Raw genomic sequence first — 25,662 nt, forward strand, 5'->3', positions numbered from 1 at the left:
TGGTGGGGTTATGGATATTGGGGAGGGTATGTGCTATGGTAAGTGCTGTGAAGTGTGTAAACCCGGTGATTCACAGACCTGTACCCCTGGGGCTAATAATACATTATATGCTTATATAAAAAAAAATTAAAAAAGATTCTCTTTTCTTATCTTGCTTTTCAGTTTGGAAAAGGGATTTTATTGACTTTTATTGGGAACGCAGATGCTAAATTGCCAAATGTCCTAAATCTAGATAGATGTGGCTTAAATTATCTCTCCTGTTGGTGTGAACTTTTGAGTCTGTCTAGCTAATGATTTGTTTTTATCAGCATGAATTTTAAACAGCACCTAATGCTGTTTTCCTAAACTTCCCACCAAGGAAGCACCCTTTCCCCCATTATTTTTCTTCCAATGAACTTGTGTTTTAAAAAATATTTTTAATTCAAAGATCACATTTGATATACAGTAGCTTGTGTTGCCTTAAAATAGGTAAATATATAATTTTTGTTGGGACTTTTAAATCATGGACAATAACCTATAAGCACACACTTATTTCTTGTGGGTAAGTAAAAAATGCAGGGACCTCAATGGGGATGCAGTAAATAAAAAAGTTACACTACAAAAATACAAGAATATCAAGTTTCCTTGAGAACAACATCTATCTTATCAGAAATGTTTTTAGAAGTTTAAGTAAAGACATATCACTAACAGGGTCATTAATCCCTACTGAAACCTAGAAAAGAAAATTGACTACATGACATAGTCACAAGTAATAGTATATGGTGGCAGTTTATTGAATGTATTTAATTTTTTAATTTTTAAGGTATTAAGATAAAAGTAAATCTCACAGATAATTAACCATTTAAGTGCATCTAAATATCCTCAACATTGTTGTTTCCCCCAATTTCCGCCTTCCTGTCATGTCCGCTGTTTCAACTCTCATGGATCTGCCTTGGTAGGAAATGATTCTCCCTGTTTAGAGGTGATAGGACGTCACTCTCTAAATTGGTAAGTTCCAAGTACTTGCACTGATAAAGCGTGCACTTATATTCTATTCCTGTTGAGTGAAATTATAAAGTTCATACCTTTACTCCTTCATACAATTCCCACAGAGTCCTTGTAGGTTTTCAGATGCCACCACTTCCCCTGGTCTTGTGGTCCCTTATCTGTAGAAAGCCTCGTGCTTGATTTCTTTCCTTATCCCTCTTCTGGCCTCCATCAAATCTTATCCTTTCCATAATTACCTCCACCTCATGCTCACTCCACAGCAGCACAGGGCTAACTCATATTACAAATACATTTATACGTCCCTAAGTAGGATATGAACTTTCTAATGGTGAAAGTTTTATCTTTATCTTCAGTTTTCCTCAAGAACAGGAAATAGAAGGGGGCGCCTGGGTGGCTCAGTGGGCTGAGCCTCTGCCTTCAGCTTGGGTCATGATCTCAGGGTCCTGGGATCGAGCCCCGCATTGGGCTCCCTGCTCAGCGGGAAGCCTGCTTCCCCCTCTCTCTCTCTGCCTGTCTCTCTGCCTACTTGTGATCTCAATAAATAAATAAATGTCAAATAAATAAATAAAATCTAAAAAAAAAAAAAAAAGAACAGGAAATAGACTTAGAAATTTTATTCTCTTCACTCTCCTGAACATGCTCTTGGTAAGGTGCTACTGATCTAACTGCCGTTTATAATTTTTAAGCTTTTATCTTACTTGCCATTTCCTCAGCATTGATAGGCTGTCTACTTCTTTCTGAAATATTCTCTTCCCTTGAATTTGGAAACACAGCTCTATCCAGGTCTCCTACTGTCTCTCTGACTTCTCTTTCTCCGTCTGTTTAGCTGTGTCTTCCTTCCTGAGATGGTGGTGTTTCCTGGCATTTTATTCTTATCACTTTCCTTATTTTTTTCCTCTCTCCCTAAATAAACCGGTATGTTTCCATGACTCTGTATTTTTTTCATAATAGGTCATCTTGCTTACAGCCAACTGGGTCTCAATGCCCCTTAATGATGCTTCAAAATCCAACTCAGGTATCACTTTCTCTGGAATTATTCACTGGTTTTTCTATATAGAGCAAATTCATCCCTATCTTGTAAAATCACTGATTTACATATAAGCTTCCATTATTTATTTTATTTTACTATTAATATGTCACTTTTTTCTGTGACTCTATGAGCTACAGAAGGGCAAGGTCTGTGTCTTACTTATCTTTCTATCTCTAGTGCCTAATACAGTGCATGGTGTACGGTGCATATTCGATAAGTTTATGTCAAATGAATGAGGGAGCATATGGATAGATAAGCAAATGAAAAGGTGAATGGTGTTTAACTGTATTGATTCAAACTGTTTTAGTCTCTGAAGCCAGTTTACACAGATACCATAGCAGTAAGGTATTACAAAGTTCTAGTCCCAGATGCATGTAAGTAAAGGGTAAGTTTGACCTTAAAATTATGCCATCAAATCTGCTTCCACAGTAGGTAAATTCATGTAAACTTAGGAAAGAAAGTCTTTCCTTTATTCCTAACAATTTTAAAATTCATATTTTCTAATAGCCTGACAAACTCATCATGTACCTATTGTATATATACTATCTTTACTTATGCTTTGCTTATATGTTTAAGCATTTTCAACTACTGAATTCATTTGGTTGCAAATTTCATCTGACTAGAAGGGGCAGCTGGGTGACTCAGTCAGATGTGACACTTGGTCAAGTGTCCAACACTTGATTTCAGCTCATGTCATGATCTCAGGGTTGTGAGATCAAGCCCCACATCAGGCTCTACAGTGGCTGTGGAGTCTGCTTAAAATTGTCTGTTTCCCTCTCCTTCCTGCTACCTTTTTCTCTCTCACTTAAAAAAAAGTTTGACTAGAAACTAAGAAAGAAATACCAAAGGAGAGACTACTTTTCAGAAATAAAATAGTGTATATTTTGCACTTGTTAATACAATCAAGCTTCCAATATTACAGCTAATGGTTAGAGACTTTATGATGAATAAGTATGGTGTTTAATAATACATTTGAGATAATTTCTTAATGAGTCCATTGGTAGTCTCTGGTGAAATTAAGAATTATTATAATAAGATTTAATAAAATTAACTGGTCTTTTAATATTGTGCCAGTCATTTCTAACAAACATATTGATATCTTCTTTTAAACCAACCTAAAAGGAGCAAAGCTGACAAAAATTGATTAATTTTTGGAATGCACTATCTTCTATATTCTTAGATCAACCATTACCACTTATTTAACTTTGGGGAAATAACTAATTTGAAGTAATGGAGTTTTCTCTCTTGACACCCTGGATTTTGAACATCTTTGGGAAAAAAAAAATCTTAGACTCCACAGTTACATAAAATCTTTTTGTTGAATATGTTCTCTTTGCTAAGCTAGAGAAAATAAAATGGTTTGCTTGTCATATCATTATCTCCAGACTAAATTATGTGGATGCCAATAAACTCTCTACGTTTATTGAAAGCAAGAAGGATTAGATTGCAGCATGCAAACAAAAAACTTGCCATGATTGCTGTTTATTTTCAAGCATATCCTTGCATATAATTGGTTCCTTTTCCTTAAAAGAGGTCCAGTTTTTGCTTCATAACTTCATGTGTAAGATGAAAATACAATTTCCTAAGGTTGATTTATACAGTGTACTAAGGAGATAGTAGCTTTTTTGTTTGTTTGTTTGTTTGTTTTGTTTTGTTTTTGTTGTTGTTGGATGAGAAAGACTTACTGGGCAGGAGGAAATTTTTCCTGAATTTTCTTCCCTGAATCTGCTTTAAAGCCAAGCTCATAAAGGCAAGAAATAAAAGTCCAACTGCTATTTCTGGCAGTATTGGAAAAGCAAAGTATGGCAGCCACAGAAAAGAAATAACAAAACTGTAGTAATTATTGTGGTTACCTTATGGTAAAGTGCAAGAAAGTCTCCAGAAATATCCCAAAGGAGTAAATAATTTTCCTTTGAATATGTTCAGAGTACAGGCAACTCATCATAGAGATCTTACTTTGGGACTTCTGTGATGGCCATAACCACAAATCTCGTTAAGTTTTCAACATGGACTTACCATGTTGAGTCCATATCTAAGATATACCCAAAGAGTTATACCTTTTTTATCATATCCCCAAAAGGCTCTCTGCTTAATTCAGTACATTGGCTTTGGCACGTTAATTAAAATCCTAAACTGAGTTCTTTATAGATGGCTATGGGTGAGTTAATTCAGAGGTTAAAGAAATATCTGGAGATCCAGAAATTTTCCTGCTATGCACCTTTTATGTACAAAAGTGCAGGTCAGCTGGAATTCTGTGACCCAGGATATAAGAAGTGGGTCCTCATTCAGCCCTCACAGTCTTTCTAACCCCAAAATGCAAAATATTTTAAAGACCAAATCAACAGAGCACCTGGATGGCACAGTTGGTTAAATGTCCAACTCTTGGTTTTGGCTCAGGCCATGATCTTGGGGTTGTGAGATCAAGCCCCACATCGGGCTCCACACTCAGTGGGGCGTCTGCTTAGTATTCTTTTTCTCTCTTTCCCTCTGCTCCTCTCTTTCTCTCAAATAAATAAATAAATCTTAAAAAAGAAAAAAGAGTAAGTCAAGTGCAAAATTCGGGATAAATTCAAGGCTAAGGATAATGCAAAGAAATGGAGAAAACCTAAAGGCATTGTGTTTGTTTATTTTCAAGGGCCACTGAGTCCAAATTAAATAAGAGGAATGCAAAATGAAATATGGAGGTCATTATGTTATCCTAAGGAATTCTGATAAGGATAGGAGTCAACTTAGATCAACATGTATAAATCCTAAAAAAAAATTATCAAAAAGCCCCCTCCAAAACAAAACCATAGAAAAACCTCATTGTACACAAACCAAAATAATCCAACTAAATAACCTGTAAATCATAATTACAGTGTAAATGACATGGTGGTACCAAAGATAAGAGACATAAATTGTTACATAGTATCAGAAGGGCAACTACTATAAAAACCTCCAAAGAGATCACTTTCCCCTGTAGGAGGCTGGCTGAGCTGCTTCTCATCTAACCTGCTACAAAGCAACATAATGATCTTTGGTATTTTTGATGAAAAAATAAATCATGGGTGTACAGACACAAAGACACACAGACACACACACATACACACAACAGAGTTATATCCACTTTGGGCCTCCCAAGATGATTAAAACTTTACTGAGTCCACCAAAACAGTCTAATATTTTTCCAGACAAAATCCTAGCTACTAAGATTAGTTTGTTTAAAAGTTTCATTGCTGCCTGTAGAAGCATGATAAATCTCATAAATTTACTCAGAGAAAGGAAATGAGGTGAATCTTGAGAACATGACCTTATGTTTCTGGTGGGATTTTTAATTTCAATCTAATTAACATGAAATAAAGTCATCTTTTCAGAAGTCCCAGAACATGTATTGTGAATGGGGATGCTTGAGATGTACATAATTGCTCATGTTAAGTAAATTACTTTGTGAGAGTATTAGGTCCCTTAATCAACAGACTGAGAGGAAATATGTAAATTAATTATGTTTCAGTCAGAGACTAGAGAAGAAATTACCCAAAGATGAATAGTTGAAGTAGTTAGGTATTTGGTTTTATTTATTTTCAATTTACCTTTGAAGTGATAGCATACACAACACATTTAAGATGAATTAACTTGTAAATACTATAAATTAGTTCCCTGGCAAACACAACAAACTTATATTTCAAAATGAATTTCTTAAAGGAGATGTGACTTCTAGTAAGTGTTCAACTTTTTTTTTAACTACTTGGATGAAATAAACTAATGGATGTGAGTAAATAATAAGAAATAAGTTTTGACTTTGTTAAATATGTAAATCCCTGATGAAATCACACTTACAGAGTGGACTTTTTGTTTTGGTGATTTTTATGCCAATAATTGTTGCCAGTAGTCTTCTGTGAGAATTGATAAAGACTAAATGATGCAATAACCCCTCTTTCTAGAGTGAATTTGGGGAGATTAGGCCAAGCCCATCTGCCTGTGTATTAATACAGGTAATATACCTTGTCTGTGGAAACCTGGAAATCTTTCACTTGACTTATCACTGTTCTTGATGTCATTCCTATGATGGTATCTTACCAAATATATAGTCACCTAAGTTCCAGAGAAAATATAACAAAATTACAGAAACTACATTTTTATAAAACTAAAGTAAACTCTGGTATTTAGTATGAAAAATTTATGAGGACAACCAAATTGTATAATTTTGGACAAGGGTCCATTTGGGGAAGAAAGTCACCCAAATCAATATTTTATGTCATTATATAAGTTGGGTCTTTGCCAAATAACTCCTTTAATTTGGGGAGAGACATTCTACAAATGATTAGACGTAATTTAGAAGAAAGATTAATCCACCATGATAGATTCTAATAGACAAAGCAAAATTTAATATAATCTTAGTAAGATCCACTAAAGCATTTGGTGAATAAGTGAATTTTTGAGACTTGTATATTTATTTATTTATTTACTTATTTATTTTATTTATATAAATTGTTAAGATTTTATTTATTTGAGAGAGAGGGGGGAGAGAGGGACAGAGAGGGGGAGAGAGGGACAGAGAGAGAGAGAGAGAGTGCACAAGCAGGGAGGAGGGGCAGAGGGAGAATGAGATGATGACCTGGGCCAAAGGCAGATGTTTAACCAACTGAGCCACCCAGGCACCCTGAGAGTTGCATATGTTAAAAATATTTTCCCATCTGAATGCTCTGAGCCTATCACTCCACATAATTAAGTCAATATTCTAAGAAAAAAAGGAGCCTGGGAAGATGAAGATATTAAATATTTAATAAAGAATTAACTACTATTAGAAGGATGTCACTTAGGACATCATATTCAGAGTTGTGAAAGAAAAGGATAACAAGAGATTTTAAACACGGAGATAGAAAACACAGAAGCTTTAAAATGTCCAGCAGAAGATGGAACAATATAGAATGGAAATCTAGGATCAGAATACTTACCTCATAAAGAAATCTGAACACCTATGGGGGAGGGATACGAGAGGGTGGAAAAAATAGAGGATAAACTTTAAATCTTCAAATTTGAGTTTAGAAGTATCTGTTGAACAGTCATAAGGGGAATGAAAAGTTTGATAGGAAAACAACACGTGTTAGAATTTGTCATTAACAGAGTGAAGAGTGGGTTTCTGCAGAAGATTCTATGTAAGCATAAAACCACAAGCAAGACTGGCAGACCCTGTTTCCACAGAAAGTCCGATAGGCAGAATTTCATAATGTACCAGTCTGTAGATGACCAACTTTCCTCCTACAAAAGACAGGAACCATGCCTGAATGAAAAAAGGAAATGGAAGGTGTCCATTAAAATAGATTAACATTGTCGCTGAGTTTTCCCCTTCATATTGGCAACTATTAACTACTTGTTGCTTTACCTGAGTTAAGAGGGTCAGACATCAGACTTCCCTTTAGTCTTGAAGAAAAACATGGTATTTTCTTGGTTGGTCTTTTTCCTTTTCTGTGGGCTTTAAAAATTATAATATTAACACTCTGTTTGCCTAATTTCTCATCTTCCTGCAGATTCTTTGCCACTGAAACAATGTTCCTACAAGATTTGCACAGTGATATAGCCTTGATAATATGAATAAAGGAGCAGCTCATATGAAAGGGTAATTTCCCATTGGCAAACTGGGGGGCCATGGACAAAGCCAGACATTTCTCAGGCAGAGAAACTGAAGCTTGACAAGAGATGTTGAAGAGGACATGTATATCTAACTTTTTGAAAAGCCTAGGAGATGAGCATTCCCACTATTCTGATAATCATAAAGTTTTGCCCAAGGGCACAATATGTTTCACTGCAATGCATAATAATACAATAAACATTCTGCTCTCACATATTTTATAGTTGAAAGAGACCATGAATGCTATCTAATCTGATGGTTTCCCAATCATAGTTGCTGAAATTCCTTTTTCTCAAATGAAATCCTACATGGAACTCCTCTGTCATAACCCTAACAGGTGTGTAGAGAAAGGAAGAGATTTCTCTTATGTTTCATCTTTTGTTGAAATTTCCATGATATGTGGTACCTTCTCCTAAAGGAGTTCCTCCATTTTCTGTTTTATCTGGATGACTCCCTTTCACATTTCCTCACATTAACCCTCTCTTTAAAGTTCCAAGCACTTGGAGCACCTGAGTGGCTCAGTGGGTTAACTTTCTGGTTTCAGGTCAGGTCATGATCTCATGGGTTGTGAGATCAAGCCCCACAAGGGGCTCCTCACTCAGCAGGGAGTTTGCTTGGATTCTTTCACTCTGCCCCTCCCCCCACTCACGGGTGCCCACTCTCTCTCTTTCAAATAAATGAATCTTTAAAAAAATTTTAAAGAAATTCTGAGCATGTGGGTGGAGATGTCCTTCCGATACATTTCTTCCTGGCAACTTTCAAATTAGTAGTATAGTCTTGATGAGCAATACTCATCAGCAACTCCCAGGTGCCTCCCCTCCCCATGCCCATATAAGTCATTTCCCAGACCTCAGGGGTTTCTATTTTATTTAAAGCGATACTTTCAAAAGAAAGGCTCCAAAGGTGACATGCAGATTTTTAAAAATCCTACCACAAACTATTTTTCTTCTTATCAAAGAGTGTAGAATTATGTAGACACAAAATTGTATTCTTCTTGAAATAACAATTTAGAAAAATATTAATTATCCAAAATATTAATTATCCAGGCATCCATATATTTAGAGCCCCAGACTGGAACATTTATCTAACAATTTTGAGCACTGTGTATATGAGAAACTGTTTCTTTGTTGTTGCTGTTGTGTGTGTGTATACATTTTACCAACACATAGTTATATTTTCTACCATCATAATCCAAAGTAGGAATTTATTATAGGACAGAGAACATATTAACCACACTGGGACAAAAATAAAATTAATAAAATTTTTAAAATTTTTTAAAAATTTGAAAAAAAGGAGAGCACAATGGAGAAAAAAAATTTTTTACAAAGGTGGCCACCTACTAAGATATTAAAATTCTGAATATTTGTTTCTATGTATTTTTTATTTCTTCTTTTATTTCCTGGATGACTTGTTCATTATTCAGTAGCATATTATTTAACTTCCATGTACTTGTAGTCTTTCCAGATTTTATTTTTTGCAGTTTACTTCTAGTTTCATTGTGTTTTGGTCAAAGAAAATGCATGGTCTATCACTTAGATCTTTAATTTGTTCAGACTTCTTTTGTGGCCGAATATGTGATCTAACTGGAGAATGTACTGTGTCTTGAAAAAAAATGTGTATGATGCTGTTTTAGGATAGAATGCTCTGAAAATATCCATTAAATCCATCTATTCCAGTGTGTTATTCAAAGCTGTTGTTGCCTTCTTGATTTTCTGTTTAGATGATATGTCCATTGATATAAGTGGGGTGTTAAAGTCCCCTACTGGGGTTCCAGGGTGGTTCAGTAGGTTAAGTGTCTGACTTCAGCTCAGGTCATGATCTCAGGATCCTGGGATTGAATCCCACACTGGGCTCCTCACTCACTGGGGAGTCTGCTTGTCCCTCTCCCGGCTCCCCCCAACTCATATTCTCTCTCATATAAATAAAATCTTTGAAAAAAGTAAAGTCTTCTACTATTGTATTATTACTGACTGGTTCCTTTATGTTTGTTTTTAACTGTTTTATATATTTGGATGCTCCTATGTTGGGTACAAAAATACTTGTAATTGTTACATCTTCTTGTTTGATTGTCCCCTTTATCATTATATAGTGTCCTTCTTTGTCTCTTGTTATAGTCTTTGTAATAAGTCTACTTTGTCTCATATAAGTATTGCTGCTCCAGCTTTCTTTTGACATCCATTTGCAAGGTAGATGTTTCTCCATCCCCTCACTTGCAATCTGCGGTGCCTATAGGTCTAAAATGAATCATTCTGTAAGCAGCATATAGATGGGTCTTGCTTTTTTATCCATTCTGACACCCTATATTTTTTGATTGGAGCATTTAGTCCATTTACATTCAAAGTAATTACTGGTAGATATGTACTTATTGTTATTTTGTTATTTGTTTCATGGTTGTTTCTGAAGATTTTCTCTGATCCTTTCGTCTTTCTTTCATGGTTTGCTGATATTCTTTAGTGATATATTTGGATTTCTTTCTCTTGGGAAAACTGGAAAGCAACATCCAAAAAAAAAAGAAAGGAAGGAAGGAAGGAAGGAAGGAAGAAACAAACAAACAAACTGGACCACTTTCTTACAGCACACACAAAAATAAATTCAAAATGGATTAAAGACTCAAATTTGAGACTGAAACCATAAAAATTCTAGAAGAGAACACAGGCAGTAACTTCTCTGCTATTGGCTATACCAATTTCTTTCTAGATAGGTGTCCTGGGGCAATGAAACAAAAGCAAAAATAAACTACTGGCACTATGACAAAATAAAAAGCTTCTGCACAGTGAAAGAAACAATTAACAAAACTAAAAGGCAACCTAAGAAATGGAAGAAGATATTTGCTAGTGAGATATCCAATAAAGGGTTAGTATCCAAAATATATAAGGAACTTATAAGACACAACACCCAAAACCCAAAAAATCCAATTTAAAAAATGGACAGAAGAAATGAGCAGACATTTCTCCAAAGAAGACATACAGTTGGCCAACAGATACATGAAAAAATGTTCATTATCACTTATCATCAAGGAAATACAAATCAAAACTACAATGACATATCTCCTCACACCTGTCAGAATAACTAAAATCACAACACAAGAAACAACAGGTGTTGGTGAGGAGGTGGAGAAAAAGGAACCCTCATGCACTGTTAGTGGGAATGCAAACTGGTGCAGCCACTCTGAAAAACAGTATGGAGGGGCGCCTGGGTGGCTCAGTGGGTTAAAGCCTCTGCCTTCGGTTCAGGTCCTGATCTCAGGGTCCTGGGATCAAGCCCTGCAGTGGGCTCTCTGCTCAGTGGGGAGCCTGCTTTCCCCCACCTCTCTGCCTGCCTCTCTGCCTACTTGTGATCTCTATCTGTCAAATAAATAATAAAAATAAAATCTTAAAAAAAAAAACCAACCAACAAACAAAAAACCAGTATGAGGATTCTCAAAAAGGTAAAAATAGATCTACCCTATGATCCAGGAATTGCACCATGGATTATTTACCCAAAGTATACAAAAACATTATTTCTTTTTTAAAAAAATTAAATTCAATAGCCAACATACAGTACATCATTAGTTTTTGATGTCTGTTCAACGATTCATTAGGTGCATATAACACCAGTGCTCATCCCATCACCTGCCCTCCTTAATGCTCATCACCCAGTTATCCTGTCCCCCCACCCACCTCCCTTTCCACAACCTTCAGTTTGTTTCCTGGAGTCAAGAGTCTCTCATGGTGGGGCACCTGGGGGCTCAGTTGGTTAAGCATCTGCCTTCGGGTCAGGTCATGATCTCAGGGTCCTGGGATGGAGCCACACGACTCCCTGCTCAGGGGGAAGTCTGCTTCTCCCTCTTCTTCTTCCTCTCCGCCTGCTTGTGTTTTCTTTCTCTTTCTCTCTCAAATACATAAGTAAAATCTTAAAAAAAAAAAAAAAAATCCTCTCACAGTTTGTCTCCCTCTGATCTTTTCCCATTCAGTTTTCCCTCCCTTCCCTTATGATCTTCTGTGCTATTTCTTATATTTCATATATGAGTGAAACTGTATGATGTCTTTCTCTGACTGACTTATTTCACTTAGCATAATATCCTCCTGTTCCACCCATGTTGATAAAACACTATTTCAAAGGGACACATGCACCCCTATGTTTATAGCAACATTATTTACAATAGCCAAATTTTGGAAGCAGCCCAAGTGTTCACCACTAGATGAATGTATAAAGATGTGGTATATATACAATGGAATAGTATTGAGCCATAGTATATTAGCCATATAGAATGGAATAGTATTCAGCCATAAAAAGAAAAAGAATGCAATCTTGCCATCTGCAACGACATGGGTGGAACTAGAGATTATAATGCTAAGCAAACTAAGTCAGTCAGAGAAAGACAAATACCATATGATTTCATTCGTATGTAAAATTTAAGAAACAAAACAGATGAATATGGTTTGGGGAGGGGGAAGAGAGGCAAACCAGAAAAAAGACTATTAACTATAGAGAACAAACTGAGGGTTGCTGGAGGGGGATGGTTGGAGGAATAGGTTACATGGGTGATGAGTATTAAGAAGAAGAACACTTGTGATGGGCACTGGGTGTTATATGTAAGTGACTAATCACCAAATTCTACTCCTGAAACTAATATTACACTGTTCATTAACTAACTGGAATTTAAATAAAGACTTGAAGAAAAAAAAAAAAAAGAAACAAAACAGGCAAAGGGAAAAAAAGAGAAAAAGAGAGAGACAAATCAAGAAACAGAGTCTTAACTATAGAGAACAACTGATGGTTTCCAGAGGGCAGGGAGCTGGGGAGACGGGTGAAATAGGTGATAGAGATTAAGGAGTGTACTTGTGGTGATGTATGGAATTTTGAATCACTATGTTATATACTTGAAACTAATATAACACTGTATGTTAGCTAACTGGAATTTAATCAAAACTTAAAAAATATAAACAAACAAATAAATAAAATTTTGGATACTTAATGCTGTCTTCCAGTTAAATAATGACAAACTGTATGAGACATAGATTTATTTTTTTCTTTCTCATTTTCTTTCTTTATCTCATAAACTCACGGGTTGTTTTTGTTTTTTCATATATTTTCATACAGCTTTTGTTTTTTCATATAGTTCAGTGCTGCCACTTAGCCATCTACATATGGGTCTGTGAAACAAATAGAATGTTTTTTTTTTGGCTTTTGTATCTGGCAGGGGCAGAAGAAGAAAAAAATTCCAGCACAAATATTTGATTGTCTAGGAGGTATTTCCACAAAACAAAAATAGGAAACAGCAAAATAAAAACTTAGCTTTCAGGAACAGCTGTCTGGCAAACTCTCTGGCATTTGCAAAGTGGTCCCTGAAATGAGAGTCTTGGGAGGAGCCGTTCGTCTGGTTTGTATAGCTTAGAAAGTCAAAATGGAGTTTCCTTGCATACTTCTTTGGACCTCTCCAAATACCTAGTAGTCATACCCCAATCAGTCTTAATCTAGTTGGCAGAGACCTTAATATCCAGGCCATAAAGATAATCATATATGTCAGTTCTTAGGTATTCTTTTCACATTTGACAAACTGGGCTGTACAATATTTAGAGCAAAATCCATACTGTTGAAATTGTTATGAGGACTTTGCAGACTTATACTATTTTCCTCAAGTAAAGCAAATTAATTTTATGCTTGAATCAATACTATGCCCATATATAAAAATAAAAAGGGAAAAATTCAATTCTTAAATTCATTATTTCTAAAACTTATCTGAAAATTATAAAGAATTGATTGAACACCAGCAGGCTAACAGGAACTAAATGCAACCTTAAATTTAGGTAAATACAGAACGTACTGAAAATACATTTGCTGTCAGGTGATGCAGAAGAGATATGTTTTTCTACATCCCTTCATCTAAATGGATGAACGGCAACTTGCTTCGGTGAGATTTGGTGCAGCTAGAATCTCAGAATGACTTGGGTGGTTGTTGAAGCCAAAATACACTTTTATTGCTATCCAAGACCTTGGTTTTCAGGGTTTATTAGCTCAGTAGGAATTACGGAAAAAAAAAATGCAAATCTCTGATCTAAATAGAAACAGCTTTTGTTTGGAAAATAAATGCATTTCTCTTCCAATCTCTTATTCCCACTAACCAGAGTAGTTTCTGGAGGTTTATTTCTTACACTTGCTTTTGAGATATTTGCTTTCCTGCTAAAAGTTGGAATGTCTTCCCCCTCATACTGAAAACAAGACAAGGGTGCTTATTCTCATCAATTCAGTGTAACATTATGCTGAAAGTCCTAGACATTATAATAAGGCGAGGAGAGGAATCAAAAGACATGTCAACTGAAAGGAGGAAGTAAAAGTGTTTCTGTATTCTTTTTTTAAATGTTTCTATATTCTGAAGCAAGATTGTTTATAAAAGATAACCAGAAGAACCTTGGGAAAGATGTAACAATGCCAGTGAGCTTGTTTCTATAATTTAAAATGTGTGCTGATGCATGAAGAGACAGATCAAATGGAATAGAATAGGAATTCCAGTAATAGACCAAAGTACGTGCAGAAATGTAGTGTATGATATAAAGGGGCTTTCCAAATCCCTGGGGAAAAGATGGACCCTTTTTATTACAGGCAGTTCTCAATCTGCATGGTGTAACAGGAACAACAATAAATGACTATGCAAGCTGACATCATGTAAAGCAATTATATTAGTTACTGGAAAATTATAATTGTTCTATGGTCTTTTAACATTTTTTTGTGAAAGCACCAGAACTTCCTTTAATGTGGATGATAAATGTATAGGAAGATTTAAAAACAATAAACAATAAAAATAAAAACAAAAGTAATGTTTATTAACATACTCTAAAACATTAAAAACATTGAGAATGAAAGTATCTTATTTCTTTATAAAAATTTATCATGAGTAGTTTTAACAGTATTTAGCTTCTTCTTATTGTCATATAACTTATGAAACAGTAATTGTGTCTTTTGTAGTACTTGGAAAATTGACATACTCCTTTCCAAGCTTGGATCACCTTCCAAAACTTTTTCCTTTGTACTTTCTATGTTATGAGATATCCCTGAAATTCTAATTTTTTTTTTTTTTCATTTGCTAGCATGACTTCCTAAGAGACATCTTCATTTTTTCATCACAACCATGTTCCTCATTTATGTCACCAGGAATGTTTGTCTCCCTCTCTGGTTTTGTCTTGTTTCATTTTCCCCTCCCTTCCCCTATGATCCTCTGTCTTGTTTCTCAAATTCCTCATATCAGTGATATCATATGATAATTGTCTTTCCCTGATTGACTTATTTCACCTAGCATAATACCCTCTAATTCCATCCAAGTCTTTGGAAATGGCAAGATTTCATTTTCTGATGACTGCATAATATTCCATTACATATAGATCTTCTTTATTCATTCATCAGTCAATGGACATCTAGGCTCCTTCCACAGTTTGGCTATAATAATAGTAGTGGACACTGCTGTTATTAACATTGGCGTGCACGTGCCCCTTCGGATCACTACGTTTGTATCTTTGGGGTAAATACTCAGTAGTGTAATTGGTGGGTTGTAGGGTAGCTCTATTTTCAACTTTTTGAGGAACCTCCATACTGTTTTCCAGAGTGGTTGCACCAGCTTACATTCCCAATAGTAGGTTCCCCTTTCACCACGTCCTTGCGAACATCTTTTGTTTTCTGACTTGTTAATTTTAGCCATTCTGACTGGTGTGAGGTGGTATCTCATTGAGGTTTTGATTTGTATTTCCCTGATGCTGAGCAATATTGAGCACATTTTCATATTCTGTTGGCCATTTGGATGTCTTCTTTGCAGAAATGTCTGCTCATTTCTTCTGCCCATTTGTTGATTGGATTATTTGTTCTTTGGGTGTTGAGTATGATAAGTTCTTTATAGATTTTGGACTTTAGCCCATTATCTGATATGTCATTTGCAAATATCTTCTCCCATTCTATCAGTTGTCTTTTGATTTTGTTGACTGCTTCCTTTGCTCTGCAAAAGCTTTTTTTTTTTTTAAAGATTTTATTTATTTATTTGACAGACGGAAATCACAGAGAAGCAGGCAGAGAGAGAGGAGGAAGCAGGCTCCCCGCTGAGCAGAGAGCCCGATGCGGGGCTCAATCCCAGGACCCTGGGATCATGACCTGAGCCGAAGGCAGAGGCTTTAACCCACTGAGCCACCCAGGTGCCCCTCTGCAAAAGCTTTTTATGTTGATGAAGTCCCAATAGTTCATTTTTGCCCTTGCTTCCCTTGCCTTTGGCGATGTTTCTAGGAAGAAGTTGCTGCAGCTGAGGTCGAAGAGGTTGCTGCCTGTGTTCTCCTTAAGGATTTTGATGGATTCTTGTCTCACATGTAATTCTTTCATCCATTTTGAGCCTATTTTTGTGTGTGGTAAAAGGAAATGGTCCAGTTTCATTCTTCTCCATGTAGCTGTCCAATTTTCCCAACAACATTAGTTGAAGAGACTGTCTTTTTTCCATTGGACTTTCTTTCCTGCTTGGTCGAAGATTAGTTGACCATAGAGTTAAGGGTCCATTTCTATGCTCTCTGTTCAGTTCCATTGATCTATGTGTCTGTTTTTGTGCCAGTACCACATGGTCTTGATGATTACAGCTTTGTAAGAGAGCTTGAATTCCGGCATTGTGATGCCACCAGCTTTGCTTCTCTTTTTCAATATTCCTTTGGATATTTGGGATCTCTTCTGGTTCCATACAAATTTTAGTATTATTTGTTCCAGCTCTGTGAAAAAAGTTGGTATTTTGATAGAGATTTCATTGAATGTATAGATTGCTCTAGGTAGCATAGACATTTTCACAATATTTGTTCTTCTAATCCATGAGGATGGAGCATTTTTAATTCCTCAATTTGTTTCATGAGTGCTCTACAGTTTTCTGAGTATAAATCCTTGGCCTCCTTGGTTAGATTTATTCCTAGGTATCTTATGGTTTTGGTGCAATTGTAAATGGGATCAACTCCTTAATTTCTCTTTCTTCTTATTGTTGGTGTACAGAAATGCAACTGATTTCTGTGCATTGATTTTATATCCTGACATTTCACTGAATTCCTCCATGAGTTCGGGTTTTCCACATGAAGTGTCATGTCATCTACAAAGAGTGCGAGTCTGACTACTTCTTTGTCAATTCGGATTTGCCAATTCTTTTTGTTGTCTGATTGCTGAGGCTAGGACTTCTAGTACTATGTTGAAGAGCAGTGGTTATAGTGGACATCCCTGCCGTGCTCCTGACCTTAGGGGAAAAGTTCTCTGTTTTCCCCCATTGAGAATGATATTCACTGTGGGCTTTTCACAGATGGCTTTTATGATACTGAGGTATGTACCCTCTATCCCCGCACTGTGAAGAGGTTTAATCAAGAAAGGATGCTGTACTTTGTCAAATGCTTTTTCTGCATCTATTGAGAGGATCCTATGGTTCTTGTCCTTTCTTTTGTTAATTCAGTGTATCATATTGATTTGTGGATGTTGAACTAACCTTGCAGCCAAGGAATAAATCCCACTTGGTCGTGGTAAATAACCCTCTTAAGGTACTGTTGGATCCTACTAGCTAGTATCTTGGTGAGAATTTTTGCATCTATGTTCATCAGGGATATTGGTCTGTAATTCTCCTTTTTGATGGGATCTTTGTTTGGTTTTGGGATCAAGGTAATGCTGCCCTCATACAATTAGTTTGGAAGTTTTCTTTCCATTTCTGTTTCTTGGAACAGTTTCAGGAGAACACGTATTCATTCTTCTTTAAATGTTTGGTAGAATTCCCCTGGGAAGCCGTCTGGCCCTGGGCTCTTGTTTGTTAGGAGATTTTTGATGACTGCTTCAATTTCCTTACTGGTTATGGGTCTGTTCAAATTTTCTGTCTTCCTGGCTCAGTTTTGATAGTTCATACATCTCTTGGAATGCATCCACTTCTTCCAGATTGACTAATTCACTGGCATATAGTTGCTCATAATATGTTCTTGAAATTGTTTCTTTGGTGTTGGTTGTGATCTCTCCTCTTTCATTCATGATTTTATCTATTTGGGTTCTTTCTCTTTTCTTTTTGCTAAGTCTGGCCACAGGTTTATCAATCTTATTAATTTTTTCAAAGAATCAGCTCCTACTTTCGTTGATCTGTTCTACTGTTCGTTTGGTTTCTATGTCATTGATTTCTGCTCTGTTCTTTATTATTTCTTTTCTCCTTCTGGGTTTAGGCTTTATTAGCTGTTCTTTCTCCAGCTCCTTTAGGTGATTAGAATGTGTATTTGAGACCTTTCTTGTTTCTTGAGAAAGGCTCGTATTACTATATACTTTCCTCTTAGGACTGCCTTTGCTGTGTCCCAAAGATTTTGAACAGTAGCGTTTTCATTTTCATTTGTTTCCATGAATTTTTTTAAAATTATTTTTTCATTTCCTGGTTGACCCATTCATTCTTTAGTAGGATGCTCTTTAGCCTCCACGTATTTGAGTTCTTTCCAACTTTCCTTTTGTGATTGAGTTCTAGTTTCAAAGCATTTTGGTCTGGAAATACGCAGGGAATGATCCCAGTCTTTTGGTACCAGTTGAGACCCCAGGATGTGATCTATTCTGGAGAATGTTCCATGTGCACTTGAGAAGAATGTGTATTCTGCTGTTTTGGGATGGAATGTTCTGAATATATCTGTGAAGTCCATCTGGTCCAGTGTGTCATTTAATGCCTTTATTTCCTTATTGATCTTCTGCTTAAATGATATGTTCATTTCAGTGAGGGGGGTTTTAAAGTCCCCTACCATTATTGTATTATTGCTGATGTGTTTCTTTGATATTGTTATTAACTGGCTTATATAATTGGCTGTTCCTATGTTAGGGGCATAAATACTTACAATTGTTAGTTCTTCTTCTTAGATAGACCCTTTAGTATGACAGAGTGTCCTTCCTCATCTCTTATTATAGTCTTTGGTTTAAAATCTAATTTGTCTGGTATAAGGATTGCCACCCTAGCATTCTTCTGATGTCCATTAGCATGGTAAATTGTCTTCTACCCCCTCACTTTAAATCTACAGGTGTCTTTGGGTCTAAAATGAATCTCTTGCAGATAGCAAATCGATGGGTCTTGCCTTTTTATACAATCTGATACCCTACGGCATTTGACTGGCACATTTACCCATTTAAATTCAGGGTAAATATTGAAAGACATGAATTTAGTGCCATTGTATTGCCTGTGACTGTTATTGTATGTTGTCTCTGTTCCTTTCTGGTCTACATTACTTTTAGGCTTTCTCTTTGCTTAGAGGTGCCCTTTCAATATTTCCTATAGAGCTGGTTTGGTATTCCCAAATTCTTTTAGTTTTTGTTTGTCCTAGAAGCTTTTATCTCTCCTTCTATTTTCAGTGACAGCCTAGTTGGATATAGCATTCTTAGCTGCATATTTTTCTTATTTAGTGCTCTGAATATATCCTGCCAGTCTTTTCTGGCCTGCCAGGTCTCTATGGATAGGTCTGCTACCAATCTGTTTCTGCCATTGTAGGTACAGACCTCTTGTCCCCAGGTGGCTTCCAGGATTTTCTCTTTGTCTCCTAGACTTGTAAGTTTGACTATTAGATGACAGGGTACTGACCTATTTTATTGATTTTCAGGGGGGTTCTCTGTGTCTCCTGGATTTTGATGCTTGTTCCCTTTGCCATATTAGGGAAATTCTCTATTATAATTTGCTCCAATATACCTTCTGCCCCTCTCTATTTCTTCTTCTTCTGGGATCCCAATTATTCTCATATTGTTTCATTTTATGATCACTTCTCTCTCAAATTCTCCCCTCATGATCCAATACTTATTTGTCTCTCTTTTTCTCAACTTCTTTATTCCCCATCATTTGGTCTTCTATATCACTAATTCTCTCCTCTGCCTTATTCACTCTAATGGAGTTAGAGCCTCCATTTTTGCTTGCACCTCATTAATAGCCTTTTTGACTTTGACTTGGTTAGATTTTAGTTCTTTTATTTCTCCAGAAAGGGATACTCTAGCACCTGCTATGCTTTTTTCAAGCCCAGCTAGTATCTTTATAATTGTCATCTCAACTCTAGTTCTGACATCTTACTAATGTCCATATTGATTAAGTCTCTGTCAATCAGTACTGTCTTTTGTTCTTTTTTTTTTTTTTTTTTTTTTTGAGGTGAGTTTTTCTGTTTGGTCATTTTGTCCAGAGAAAAATAGATGAATGAAAGGACAAAATGCTAAAGGTAACAAAGACCCCAGAAAAATATATACTAAACAAATAAGAAGAGACCTGGAACTGGGGGGAAAAGAAAGGGGTAAAAAAGAATATGATCAGGTTGGTGAATAGAACAGAACCACACATTAGATTTTTGGTATATTTTGGTCTGTTAGATGAAACTGCCTCCCAAAATTTTAAAGAAAGAATACCTTATATATATACACAAAAATGAAGGTAACTACAGTGAAAGGATGGAATATGACTGTAAAGGTGAAAATTTAAAAAGATTTTGAAAAAGGAATTGATAAGATGTTGGTTGAAAAGGGAAAGAAAAAGAATTCAAAAAGATAGAAAAAGAAAAAAAAATAAAGAAAATGAAAAAAACTAACTCTGAAAGACTAACGAATCATGGGGAAAAAAGCCATGAATTCTATGTGCTGTATTTCCCTAGCACTGGAGTTTTGCAGTTGGGTCTCTGCTCGAAGAATAGTGGCTTGACTCTGCCAAGGATCATCATTTATGGCAACTCTGAGCTGAGAGCCCACTCCTCAGCTCTGTCTTTGCAGCTGGCTTCCCTGCTCCAATAGCTGGGAGCTCTGCCACTCTTTCGGCACCTCCAGTCTTTCTGTGACTCCAGGGGTCCTGAGACCACACTGTCCCAGTGAGGGTTCCACGCCCCCCACTTAGGCACTGGAGTGACGTCTCTCAGCAAAGAAGACTTCTAAAAGTTCTTATTTTGTGCTCCACTGCTCTATCAATTGCCACTAGCTGGCTGACAGAGGCTCCCTCCCACCCCACTCTGGTAGTCTATCTTCCCAAATATCACCTCGGATTCACTTCGCCACAGGTCCTACCTTCCAGAAAGAGGTCACTTTTTTGTTCATAGAATTGCTAGAATTCTTTTCTTGGATCTCCTGTTAAGTTTGTAGATGTTCAGAATGGTTTGATAACTATCTAGCTGAATTCCTGGGACCAGATGAAATTAAGGTCTCCTACTCCTCTGCCATCTTGGTCCTCCCCTCATCATTTTTATTTCTTTACCACACTTTTATCTTTTGTTAAACAATTCTCTCCCCACTGTCTATTTTTTTAAAGTGCCACATGGATTTATCACTGGGAGATAAGAAGGTAACACTTTTGCAAACTGAAGAGTTAGCTGCAAAGTTTGTACGGTATGTAATTATTCACAGTTTTGTTCACATGTATTCACATGTAATTTTGTACATTTCTGTTCAGATGTATTCACATGTACTGTTACTCACATGTATCCACATGTACATTTTTGTTCACATGTATACATACATGTATATATGTAAATACATAGATATATTCACATGTGTGTAATTATTATTTTTTAAACAATTCTCTGTGGTACCTCTATTCACAGCTAATATAACGTGATAAACGAAATTTGAACTATGTTATTTAACTGAAGCAATGTTATTTAACTGAACTGTGGTAATTGATATCCATGCATATTTGAACCATGAAAACTGAGATTGCCTACAATTGTTGTTGGTTTAACTGGTTGGCCATTTAAGAAAAGATAAAATCATATTTGGACCTCACTTTGACACTGGGATGAATGTCACCACAGATCAGAGTTCTAAACATAATAAAATGAAAACCACACATAAGCTAGAGGAAGTACAGATTAATTATTTTGTAACTTGAGTATAGAAAATATTTTCTAATAAGTATTCAATATACAGAATGAAAAATGATTACTCAATTTGACTACATTAAAATACTTTCTCATTGTGAATAACAAAAAAAGAAAGCAAAATCAAAGGAAAAATTATAATTTTTAAGATGTTTCCATTTATATCATATACCATGAGTATCTACAAATCAAAGAGGAAAAGGACCAGCACCTCTCGAAGAAAATGGGCAAAGAATATGAATAGAACATCCAAGAAGAAATATTTTTTTAAAAAATTATCAGGCATATTGTAAACTTTCCAGCTCCACAGTTAATAAAAGAAATAAGAATTTAAACTGTCCTGAAATACGACTTCTCATCTGTCAGATTTGCAAAAATCCAAAAGTGGTAACATCTTATAAAACTGCAGTACTATAACACAGCCAGCGTACTGATACTGACATCATCAAGATACATGACATTTCCATTATCATAAGATCTTACATGTTGTCTTTTCATAGCTCCACCCCTACTCCTTTAACCAGGGGCAACCACTAATCTCTATTTTATTCATTTTAAGGATGTTATATGTATAAAATCATGCCATATGTACCTTTTGGAACTCGTTTTTTTAAACTCAGTCTATTTTTCTGAGGATTCATCCAAGTTTTTGCCTGTATCCATAGATTTTCCCCTTTTTATTGCTGAGCAGTATTCCATTGTTATGGAGGTACCAGAGTTTGTTTAACCATTCACCTGTTGAAGGACATCTGGAAGGTTTCTAGTGTAGTTTTCAATTCTGGGCCATTATAAGCATTTATATACAGATTTGTGTGTGTATGAACATAGATCTTCATTTCTCTGGGATAAATGTGCAGGAGCGAATTTTCTGGGTCTTCTGAAAATTACATACTTAGCTTTTAAAGAAACTGTCAAACTATTTTGGCAGAATGCCATTTGCATTCCAACTAGCAATGTATATAATCCACTCTGATAATCTGTCTTTTAACTGGTATATTTAGACTTTTAAAATGTCATGCATTTATTTACAAATTAAGACTAAAGTCTGCAATTTAAATTTTTGTCTTCTTTTTGTTCTTATTTTTCTGCTTTCTAATGCTTTTCTAAGAGTTACTTGAACATTTTTTTTTTTAGAATTCCCTTTTGATAATAGTGTTTTTGAATTTATCTTCTTGCATGATATTCTAGGGGCGGCTCTGGATATTATGTTATGTATACATCATTTATCTTAGTATACTGTTGTCATCATTTTACCAGTTTAATTGAAATATAGAAACCTTACCTTTTGTACCTTTATCTTTACTCATTTATAAAATAATCATCCTAACATTTTCTTTTATGTGCATTTAGAATAACATCTTATAATGTTATAGGTGTGGTTCGTGTCAAACATACCCTTAAGAAATTTAAGAGAGGAAAACCCTACTGCATTTACTCTATTGCTTATCATTTGTTTCTTCCTTTCAGATTTTATAAGTTTCCTTCATTTATTATTCTATTTCTGTTTAGATCACTTCCTTTAGCCATTAATTTAGGGTAGATTTACTTGTCACAAATTCTCCTACTTTAACTTCATCTAAAGATGTCCTGATTTCCCTTCCCTCTTGAAGGATACTGTCCTTGGATATACGATTATAAACTGATTGCTCTTTTCTTTTAGCACATGAAAAATGCTGTGCCCCTTTTCTCTAGCTTCCATTTTCTGGTGAGAAATTTGCTGCCACTCAAATTTTTTTCTCCTATAGGAAATGTTTGTTTTCTTGCTGCTTTCAACATTTTTTCTTTGTCTTTAGTTTTCAGAAGTATAATTGTAATGTATCTTGGCATGGACTTCTTTGAGTTTATTTCATCACGAATATTCTCAGATTCTTAATTCTATAAATTTCTCTTGGTGAACTTGGGAAAATTTCAGCCATTATTTCACTTGGTATTTTTTTAATCCTGAATTCTTTCTTCTCTCCTTCCTATATTCTGATGACATGTTACAGTTTTTCTTATAAGCCCACAGGTCCCTGAGGCTCTGTTCACTTTCATTTTTCAGTTTATTGTCTCTGTTGTTAAGATTGATTGATTTGTACTGTTTTATCTTCCAGTTAAGTGATTCTTTCCTCTGTGCCAACCCATTCTGCTGTTAAGCCCATCCATTAATTTTTTTACTTTAATTTTTGTTTTTGTTTTTGTTTTTGTTCTAAGATTTTTATTTGGGTCTTTTTTGTATCTTACAGGCTTTTTTTGGCTGAAATTTTGTATTTCTTTCATTTGTTTCAAGTGTGTAATTGCTTGTTGAAGCATCTTTGTCAGGGATGCTTCAAAATCTTTGTTAGATAAGTCAGGCAAGTGTAACATTTCTGCCATGTTTGTGGATGAATAATCATGCTTAAGAAGATATTGACAGCTATTTTTCAGCAGTTGTAATATACCAGGAACTAGTCTAGCATTTTATATGTATCAGTTTATTCCTAGAGCAGCTCTACAAAGTAGGTATTATTACCATTACCATTGTCCAGCTGAGAAAAACTTCTCCCCTCTAACTCTCAAATCTTTGGCTTGGTGTTGTGGTCTAGGTTGGAAATAAAGAAGGTGACTATATAAATTTCAAGATGGAAAATAAGCACATCGCTTGTTTTAAAATTCTACATTTAAAAAAAAGTGTTTCATTGGAAGCAATTCTAAAATAAATAACACCTTAGTGAATATTGTGGTTCCTTTCCTAGCCTTCCCACACCAAAAATTAAAAAAATAATAATAAAATAAAAAAAAATTTAAATCCCATTTTAGATTTGGATTGTAAAACAGGTACGTGTTTTTGGTAAGGCTGACACCATTTTGAAAATCTATGGTGAGCACTGATTGGCTTAAGTTAATCAGTAGAATGTCTTCTTTTTGCTAACTGGCTCGAGAAGGGATGTATGATTTAGTTTAGCCCACTCACCTTAAAGTCCAGGACTTGTGCCTGCAAGCTGAGGAGGGCAAATTTTTTTTGGTATTACCTGGAGCTGCAGGGTGTTAGCTAACTGAAGGAATGGGGACTGAGAATAAAGATAATAGAGAAGGTAACAGAAGTATAGAGAAGAGCCAAGAAAACAAAGGAGAAAGGAAACAAAAACTCTGATCAGACTCAGGTGACTCTAGCTCTATCTCTATATAATTTTCAGTCAGTGAGCCTATAAATTATCTGTGTAGCTTAAAAAAATTGTTAAGTGATCCCAAATAGGTCCTCAGAACACAGTATTTTATCTTAATGTTTTATTTACCAGACAATACCTCTACAAACTGCTTATCAGTACCAGGAGGCATAAGCGTAAGTACCTGCCAAGCCTTAAAATATACCAGCTTGGTTGACAGAAATTCACTAAGAAAACATATAATGAGAATTTATAATGTGCTATAGTTTTTCTTTTTTGCACTAATTTTGTGGGGACCTGTGTCTTATATTTTATTTTATACTTTCTGTATTTTTTACAAAGATAATGAATTCACATGGAAAAATTGAAATATCATGATACAATTAATAAGTTCTATCCCAACCCTGATATACAAGCCTGTAGTTGCTCTACATAGAGGCAATCACTGTTATGAAAAAATATTTTATACATATACAAGCATGTATAAAATTATCCGTCCATTTTGTATGTTATGTCCCACTTCACATACCATTCTGCTTCTTGTTTTATTTGACAATATATTTTGCAGGCATTCTAGGTTAGGCACTTACTGTACTTCATATTATGGATGTTAGGTTTGTTTTCAGTATTTGGTATTACAAATAGTACTTCAGGAAATAGCCTTGTACATACTTCTTTGCAAATGCTCTATTATGTATCTAGTATAAATTCCTAGAATTGATAACCATGGTGTAAGTGCACTTTGAATTCTAACAGATATTGCCAAATTACCCTCCAGAGATGCTGTTCTTTTTCTATAAACTCTCCTCAATTCAATTATGCTGATATTTTGAAATCTGAGAGGTAAAGAGTACTCTCTTTTCAATCTGCATTTATTTATTATGAGTGATATTAAGTGTTGTTTTACATGTTTAAAAAATATCTATAACTGCTTCCTTGAGAACGTTCTATGTTCACTGCCTGCTTATTGATTTATAAGATCTCTATACACTACAGGATGAGCCATTGGTTGGTATATGTGTTTATGGCTGATAATGTGGACTGGTTTACTCACCCCTATTCCCTCGTTCTCCAGTATGCCCTCTTTTCTGCAACTCTAGA

The sequence above is a fragment of the Lontra canadensis genome, unplaced genomic scaffold, assembly GCF_010015895.1.
Source record: "Lontra canadensis isolate GAN:19392208 unplaced genomic scaffold, GSC_riverotter_1.0 scaffold2, whole genome shotgun sequence".
In the NCBI taxonomy this organism is placed as follows: domain Eukaryota; kingdom Metazoa; phylum Chordata; class Mammalia; order Carnivora; family Mustelidae; genus Lontra; species Lontra canadensis.